At 43.0% G+C, this 9176-nt stretch overlaps 1 protein-coding gene and 1 pseudogene across 1 annotated transcript in view; one reads left to right on the top strand and one right to left on the bottom strand.

Annotated features, from left to right (window-relative positions):
- Window positions 1-8627, bottom strand: part of WRN (WRN RecQ like helicase) — a 151543-nt gene extending 142916 nt beyond the window's left edge. The window contains exon 1 of the mRNA XM_029935769.1: window positions 8571-8627. The gene's annotated coding sequence lies outside the window, so the exon portion shown is untranslated. The remainder of the gene's footprint in view (window positions 1-8570) is intronic.
- LOC115286566 lies at window positions 2607-3595 on the top strand (annotated as a pseudogene).
- Window positions 8628-9176: the final 549 nt, after the last annotated feature.

Genomic DNA, 9176 nt, shown 5'->3' with positions numbered 1-9176 from the left:
CCCCCCCCCCCCCCGTTCCTTTTATAGGCAAGCCCCAAGCAAGTCAGGGGCGTTCCATTGTTACAGCTCTTGTATTGGTCAATATCTAAGTTCAGACATTCAGCATTTCCTGATTGGATCCCGCCACAATTTGAACATCCTGTGCTCCCCGCCCCAATGTCGAGCTACATGGCTGACCCCACCCCACACATAGTGCCCCCAAGCGTGTGTACAGAAGCAGAGCAAGTGGGGCAGGTTAGAGTTCATTTCATGCTGTTACAAAAATAGCACAAACCAGTTAAGTTTCCAGAAATAGCACAAACCAGTTCAGTTTCAGTTTGCCTAGGTCTAGCCTAGGTCTAATTTTTAGGTTCCTCACCATATCATTACCAAGGACTGAATCCTTCCATAATCTCAATTCTAAGCATCTCATTCTCCAATCTCCTATTTTTCAAGTTCATTCCCCCCAGAAATTCAATTCAAATAACCCTCTGATCCAACTAGGACCTATAATCCAATGGTCCTACCTTTCCATTCTCTTCACACCCAGGTAGTCATTACTTCCTCCTTGACCAGTTTAAATTGCAAAATTATAACCACTTTTCACACTCCCTTAACTTCACTGCCCATCTCTGGCTTCATTATTCTCGCCATTAAAACTCTTGCCCTGACTGAAGAAAATAAATTCTGTCTACTCTATGCCTATACCTATGCAGCTAACTGACTGCAGCAAGTGAAAACCCAACCATGCTGACTGGTCTCCCCTTAAATTTATGACCACCAACTGTCTTCCTAGAAATTCTACAACTTTTCACTTGTCTATTTCCTATCCTCTCCTTCTAAAATGACCATTTCATATCATTTCCTCTCATCTTAAACCTATCATATCTGCTATCCAATCCTCACTTTCAGTTGACCACCTTACTTCAGATTTCACTGAAAATAAAACCAATGAAAAAAGAACTTCCATATATTCTTACCTTGAAATGTATTCACAGAACAAGGAATGAAAAGAACTTCCTCAACATGATAAAAGGCATTTATAAAAAATCCACAGCACAGCACCTGGGTGGCTCATCACTTAAGTGTGTAACTCTTAGTTTTGAATGATGGCATGATCTCAGGGTGAGTTTGAGCCTCCTTGGTATTCTTTCTCTCCCTCTCCCTCTGCACCCCACAGACATAAACAGACTTTAAAAAAAAAATTCACAGCTAATATATTCAATGGTGAAAGACTGACAGTGCAGAGCCTGCTTGGAATTCTCTTTCTCTCTCTCTCTCTCTCTCTCTCTCTCTCTCTCTCTCTCTCTGCTCCTTCCCCACCTACTCTCTGTGTCTCTCTCAAAATAGACTTTTAAAAATAAAAAGCAAGGCAGGGTTACTCACTGTCACCACTCCTATTCAACACTGCTTTGGAAATTCTGACCAGAGAAATTAGACATAAAAAAATAAATAACATTCAAATTGAAGATAAAGAATTAAAACTATCCCTATGCACAGATGATACAATCCTACATAAAAATCCCAAAGAATCCGCAAGAAATCTGCCAGAGTCCAGCTGCAGCAGGTCCAGGGTTCACCTGAAGGATGGACGGTGTCGGCAAGAGAGGGATGAGAGAGCCATGATTTTCTTTCTCATCACCAGGCAGGCATCTCTACACTGACTGAGACTCAGCTTATTTATGGCTAAGTGTATGGGGAACAGCACAGAAGTCACACTGCCTTAGACAATGATTTCTGATAAATTTCTTAGATTTGTAAAAATTTCCCAGAACACAGATTTGTAGAAGACTCCTGAATAACCTTTATCAATAGTGATTGATGTAGGTGATTTAGATGCTAATCATATGGGGAAGGAAGGTCTAATTAGAATTCAAATACAAGACAATGCTTTTAGCAAAGCAAAGGCAAAAGTCAGTTCTTTGTGAGCAGGGGTCAATAGCCTGTTTGCTTAAGGGGAAGTATAAGAAAAACAGGATTCTCAGGAAATGCAATGTTTGCTCCCATAATCATATAGGAAATCATATAGAAAATATACAAAAATTAACTCAAAATATATGGATTTGAATATAAGAGCTAAGACTATTAAAAACTCTTAGAAGAAAACATAGAAGTAAATCTTCACGACTTTGGACTTGGGAACAAATTTTTAAACGTGACAACAAAAGCATAAACAACAAAAGAAAAAAAATAGGTATACTGAACTTTATCAAAATTTAAAACTTTTATGAATAAAAGAACATTATCCAAAAGTGTAGACAATCCACAGAATGGAAGAAAATGTCGGTAAATCATATTTCTGATACGTGTTTAATAAAGAGAATATAGTATAAAGATTTCTACAACGCAATAACAAAAATATAAACAGCTCAATTTAAAAAAGGGCAAAGGACTGTCATCACCCCTCATCCCAGCCTTTCCCTAGCCCCCACCCTACTCATCTTTCCCCTTTCCTTTCCAGCACCCTCCCCCTTGGGGCTGGAAGGACTACTTGTGGACACACGAGAGGTTTAAATGAGGCAGGAGAGAGAGGTGTTGGGCTTCCAGGCAGACAAGAACTCCCTACCTCCACCCGCAGCCACCTTATCAGACCGTCCCATCCGAAGTGGAGACAGAATTGCAATGGGGAACGGGGGCAGATGCCATAAAACATGCAAGTGTCTCAGTCTAAAATGCTGAATTACTCCTATGAGAAAGATCTTGAAGAGCTCCGTCCAGTGTGTGGTGATAAAGTGTTTGGATACCATTATGGGCACCTCACCTGTGAAAGCTGCAAAGGGTTTTTTAAGCGCAGTCCAAAATAATAAAAGGTTTACATGTATAGAAAACCAGAACTGCCAAATTGATAAAACACAGAGAAAGCATTGTCCTTACTGTCAATTTCAAAAATGTCCCTGTGTTGGAATGAAGCTAGAAGCAGTAAGGGCCAGGGGAAGGAATAAATCCTGACCAATGTATAAGAGATGTGTCCCTAAAACAACAGAAAAAAGCCCTCTTCCAAGCCAATGGATTTAAACTAGAAACCATGTCTCAGGTGATCCAAGCAATGCCCTCAGAGCTCACCATCTCTTCTGCAATTCAGAACATCCATCCATTCTACTTCCAAAGGCCTACTTCAGAACCGTGCTGGCTGGTCTCTTAGAGACTAGGACAGAAGTCCCTTTGTAACATCCCATTAGCATGAAAATGCCACCTCAATGCAGCCTGCAAGGTTACCAAACACTTGTCAGTCTCCTAGGCAGGCCATCAAGTCTGAGTATCCAGAGCCCTACATCAGCTCATGGGAGTCAATAATGAGTTATATTTCTCCACCAATAGTTACCAGACAAGCTCCCCAGCACAAATCCCACATCTGGTACTGCACCTCATAAAGTGTGGGCCAGATGAGCCTCAAGTCCGGGCCAAAGTCACAGCCTAGTAGCAGCAAGAGAAAGCTAACTAAAGCAAGCACAAAAAGCTGGGTATGCTTGGGCTTATGTGCAAAATGGCTGATCAAACCCTCTTCTCCACTGTTGAGTGGACCAGGAGTAATAACTTCTTCAGAGAACTTAAGATATGTGACCAGCTATTACAACTTGTAGTATCCATTTCAAGAGAGACCCAACTCTTTTCCTAATTAAAATATTCTTGGTGCTGAAAACACATTTTCCTTACTTTTCTTCTTTATATGATTTACAGTTAGAAAAATCTGATGACCTTGACATCAGGACTATCACAGCTTAAGTTTATGGGGCTTTCATTATATGTAGCTCTTAGCTTGGGGGAAGAGGATGATACTATTTCATGTAAACTACAGGAAATTTGGGGTTTTGTTCTGAATAGAATGTCTTTACTTATTCCCATCAACTCAGATGGTTTATGGCTAGGAAATTTGTCTATGTGAACCAGCAACCTAGGGAACTTCTTAAAAATTACCAAGTAAAAAGTCAGAATGGTGCCAACTTAAAAAATACCAACATTTAGTTGTGTTTAGACCCTCAAGAGTGAAAATGATACCACTGGTTAGTAGTATCAAACAGGTCTTTACTACCTTTTTACTTTGACATTTGTTTGCTAAAGCCTTTGTTTTCGGAGCAGATTCTAAAGGATGTTTACTGTCACTGGATGGAGATTGGGCAAATGGTGAGTGCTAGTCTACTTGGCTCAGGTTTCCTCATTATCTATGTCTATCATTGATTTTAATGGATTGGTACACTGTAAACACAGTTCTTGTTTATATAAGGATCTCTCTCTAACTACCTAATTATTTTATTTCCTGAAACTCAAGACTGAATTAATGTGGGAAAGTGATATAGAAGTTTGGAATCTAAAAGTAGCTATCAAAGCACATTTGGCAGTCAGCGGTTTCATTCTCTGTGTTAAGAACAAAGTGAATCCTGGATTTGATTTCTCAGTGTATCTGTTACAACATCAATTTCTCCCTTTTCCGGTCATGGGAGTAGATGTGGCTACAAAATATCTGTGGCTTCTGGTCATTTAGGACCTTTGAAGGAAATTTAAAACTCTTAGAGAGAAAAACAATACAAAGCAGCCTTAATGTAAAGGGTATCTGCTAAAAACTGTGTAGACCAACTAGGGAACATGGAAGTTGTGTGCAACTGGAAGATAGTGCTTTTCATAACAGTCTTCGTTAAACACTGTGGTTTGTACAAGAAAACAAAAAAGTTATCTAAACGGATCCAAGTAAGTTGATAGAATACAACCACCGTGCTGTTAAGACTATTGACATATCCAGCTCTCCTGTCCTTTATCGCTCCATTTAAAGATGGCGGAAGGTGGAGATAAATACCAGGCTGCAGACGACCAGCCGAATATATTAAGTTAGCACAGTCAGGCCAGATATTTTCTGAGTATGTAATCACTCTGTGAAAACAACACAAACAAATAGGGGCACCTGCGTGGCTCAGTTAAGTGTCTAGCTCTAGATTCGGCTCAGGTCATGATCTCACAGTTCATGAGTTCAAGCTCTACATTGGGCTCAACACTGACAGCGAGGAGCCTGCTTGGGATTCTCTCTCTCTCCCTCTCTCTGCCCCTCCCCTGCTCAAAATCTCTCTCCCTCTCTTCCAAATAAATAAGCTTTAAAAAAAAAAAAAGGAAACTTCCTCATGTACTCTTGATTTTAGCTCAGATCATGATCTCACAGTTCATGTGATGGAGCCCCACCATCAGGCTCTGCATTGGCAGCATGGAGTCTGCTTGGAATTCTCTCTCGCTCCTTCTCTCTGCCCCTCCCGTGCGTGCTCGCTCTCGCTCTCTCTCTCTCTCTCTCTCTCTCTCTCTCTCCCTGCCCCTCCCGCACTTACACTCATGTCTCTGTCTCTCTCAAAAGTAAATAAACATCAAAAAAATTTTTAACAAATTAAATATACTTAAAAAAATAAAAATAAAAATGGGCAAAACCTTTAACAGACATTGCTCTACAGAAGATATACCAAACAGCCAATAAGCACATGAAAAGATGCTCAACATCATTAGTCACTAAGGAAATACAAATCAAAATCACAATAAGATATCACTTCACTTCACCACCTAGAATGGCTATAATAAAATTAAGAATTATAAGAAAGAGGAAGAAAATTATTTGGAGAACATGGAGAAACTAGAACTCCTGCCATATCGCTGATTAAATGTAAAACAGTGCTGCCAATATGGTTGGGCAGTTACTTCCTCAACAAGTGAAACACAGAATTATCACATGATCCAGCAAGTTGACTCCTAGATATATACCCAAAAGAATTGAAAACAGGCACTCAAGCAAATATTGGTAAGCCAATGTTCACTGCAGCATTACTCACAGTAGGCAGAAGTAGAAAAAACCAAGTGTCCAACAACAGATGAACATAAAATGGAATATAAACACACAATCAAATATTACTCAAACATAAAAAAATTTAAGTTTTTTATTTTTTTAATGTCTATTTATTTTTGAGAGAGAGACAGAACATGAGCAAGGGGTAGAGAGAGGCAGACAGAATCCAAAGCAGGCTCTAGGCTCCAAACTGTCGACACTGACCCTGACACAGAACTCAAACTCACGAACCAGGAGATCATGACCTGAGCTGATGTCAGATGCTTAACCAACTGAGCCACCCAGGTGCCCCAAAGAAATTAAGTTCTGATACATGGTACAACATGAATGAACCTTGAAAACATTGTGCTAAATGAAATAAGCCAGATGCAAAAGCACAAATATTTTAAAAAATTAAAATTAAAATTTTCAAATGTTTAAGAGCTCAAATATTATATGCTTCCAGAATGAGCAAATTCATAGAGATTATATTAGAGGTTCCCACGGGCTAGGCAGAAGGGGCAATGGCGAGTTATTGAATAATTAACCAGTTAGACTTCATTTGGGGTGAAAAAGTTTTAAAAATAATGGTGATGGGGGCACCTGGGTGGCTCAGTTGGTTAAGCATCAGACTTCAGGTCATGATCTCAGGGTCTGTGCATTTAAGCCCTGTGTCACACTCAGCTCAGAGCCTGCTTCAGATTCTGTCTCCCTCTTCCTCGGCCCCTACCCCACTTGTGCTTTGTCTCTCTCCTCCTCTCAAAAAAATGAATAACCTTTAAAATCAACTTTTTTAGGGGCGACTGGGTGGCTCAGTCAGTTAAGCCTCCTACTTCGCCTCGGGTCATTATCTCACGTTGGTGGGTTCAAGCCCGGTGTCAGGCTCTGTGCTGATAGCTAGCTCAGAGCCTGGAGCCTGCTTCCGATTCTGTGTCTCCTTCTCTCTCTGCCCCTCCCATTCATGTTCTGTCTCTCTCTGTCTCAAAAATAAATAAAACATTAAAAAAAATTTTTTAATTTTTTTAAGATTTATTTTTGAGAGAGAGAGAGAGCGAGAGAGAGAGAGAGAGAGAGAGAGAGAGAGAGAGAGCGAGAGCGCGAGCAGGGAAGGGCAGAGAGAGAGACACAGAATCTGAAGCAAGCTCCAGGCTCTGAGCTGTCAGCACAGAGACCAACACAGGGCTTGAATTCACAAACCACGAGATCATGACCTGAGCTGAAGTTGGCCACTTAACGGACTGAGCCACCCAGGTGCTCCAAATACATTTTTTAAAAATAGCGGTGATAACTGTGCAACATAGTGAGTATAATTAATGTCACTGACCTGTACACTTAAACTGCTACAAGTGGCGCATTTTGTTACATATATTTTACCAGTATTTTCTATTTTTTACTGTTTCATGTTTTGATAGAGAGAGAGCGAGCAAGTGAGAGAGCGCATAAGCAGGGGAGGGGTGGGGAGGTGAACAGTGGATCCAAAGTAGGTCTGTGTTGACAGCCTGTCGGGGTTGGATCCCCTAAACTGTGAGATCCTGACCTGAGCCAAAGTCAGAGGCTAAACTGACTGAGCCATGCAGGTGCTCCTTACCAGTGCCTTTTTTTTTTTTTTTAAAGATCATTCAGATGATTCCGGTTCCCCTACAAAACTCTCAAACAGGTACCCACCTCCCTCAGAATGAAAACCCAAATTTTCAAAATACCCTTCCAGGCCCTACAGTATCCGCCCCTGCTCTTTCCTGTCTGACTTTATCTCCTACACTTGCTCCCTTACTATCTCATTCTGCTTTAACTTACTGGCCTCCTCAACTGCTCTTTGAACACACCAAACAGGCTTCCTCAGGGCCTTTGCACTTTCTTTTCCCGAGAGAGCCACAGAACTAACTTTCCTTCAGCTCTTTCCTCAAAAATTACCTTTTCAGCGAGTCCTTCTCTGACAAGCTATTGTAAAACTGCAGCTCCTGACTCCCACCCAGTGTCACCATCCCTTTGTCTTTCTTATTCTCCAAAAGATTCTCAACATCCGACCTAGTGGGCATTTGACTTATTATCTCTCTCCAAAATGTAAGCTCCAAGAGCAGAAAGATTTGTGTCCGTTTTGTTTAGTGTGGGTATCCCCAGAGCCTAGGGGAGTGCCCAATAAATATCTGTTGAATGAATAAAAGGAGACTTTTCAATGACATCGCAATCTAAAATGCCCTATCCGCAGCAATATCCCTACAAATTAACCTACCGAATTATACAAAATCTGAAGTACTAGGACTTACGGACTGCTAACTAAGCATCCTAAGGGTTTCATTACCCTCTTCCCTAGAGGCTGGTATTTTTACATACTCAAATCTACCAGAAAACAACTCAGATTCAGCCAGGGGGAAAAAAAAGGATTAAAGGATTTAAACTCAAGAAATCCAACTTAATTTGCTAAATTACGCATAACAGGTTATTTCCCTCGACTTTGTTATGAAAATCTGGAGTGGCTCCATTTCTGCAGCAGTAAAGGCTGGATCCGAGCCCAAGGGCCCACGACAGGCAACCGGTGGTACAAGCTGAAGGTGGGAGGGTAGGGAACGCTCACTTTTTGACGGACAGAAGCCCTGGGAAGGCCTGCGGCACCGGGGAGAGGCTTTTCCGGTGTGCTCCGGGGGAGGAAAGGGACAGGAGGCCTCCTTTGTAACGCACGTCCCACACACTGCCCAGCGCCCCGCTCTTCGGGACTGAGCACGCACCCCCAATGTCTGGGAAGACTAGAATGACACCCCAGGATCTGGAGCTGGCTGAAACAGAGGTAGGGAGGACACATTACCCTGAGAAGAGCCAGTTCAACGGGTTTCCTCCTTCAGCTAGATGACTTGTGAAGTGCCACAACAGCAGGGCCTGGAACCAGGCATCCAGGCTGGAGACCAACTCAACAGATCTTATTCCCGCGCTGCAGAGCGCACGCCTTAGCGTCACGGCGCCCACGGGACACATCAGCTGCGGGCGACCGATCGTCTCCACCCACCCTCCGGGGTCCGCTCCGCCCCCGTTCCTCCCATCAAGCCCTGCTGGGTAGGCGGCACGCGTGCTCGTGGACTCTCGCTGCCGCTGAGCACTTCGGGAAGTGTAGTCTTTGTGCGGGTGCCGGTGGGCCGCCAGAGTCTTGCATCCCGGAGGAACCTGGAGAAGTCACAACAGTCTCGCCACCCCCGTCTTCATTACCATCTTTACACCTGTCCAGTCACCTCGCACTCACGGTCCATTCCCTCGCTCCGGGTTTCGGTCAGGGAGCGCCCCGAGGAAGAGCGCGAGACCTTCTCTTCCCTTCAGCGGGCTGTGCTGGAGGAGGCGGGGTCCACGGCCCGCCCCCCGCCGCCAACCCCCCCTCCCCTCCCGGCGGGTATCGGGCCGGTGCCCGAAGAGAGGCGGCGGC

The sequence above is a fragment of the Suricata suricatta genome, chromosome 1, assembly GCF_006229205.1.
Source record: "Suricata suricatta isolate VVHF042 chromosome 1, meerkat_22Aug2017_6uvM2_HiC, whole genome shotgun sequence".
Lineage (NCBI taxonomy): Eukaryota > Metazoa > Chordata > Mammalia > Carnivora > Herpestidae > Suricata > Suricata suricatta.
This window is presented reverse-complemented; position numbering and strand designations above follow the sequence as displayed.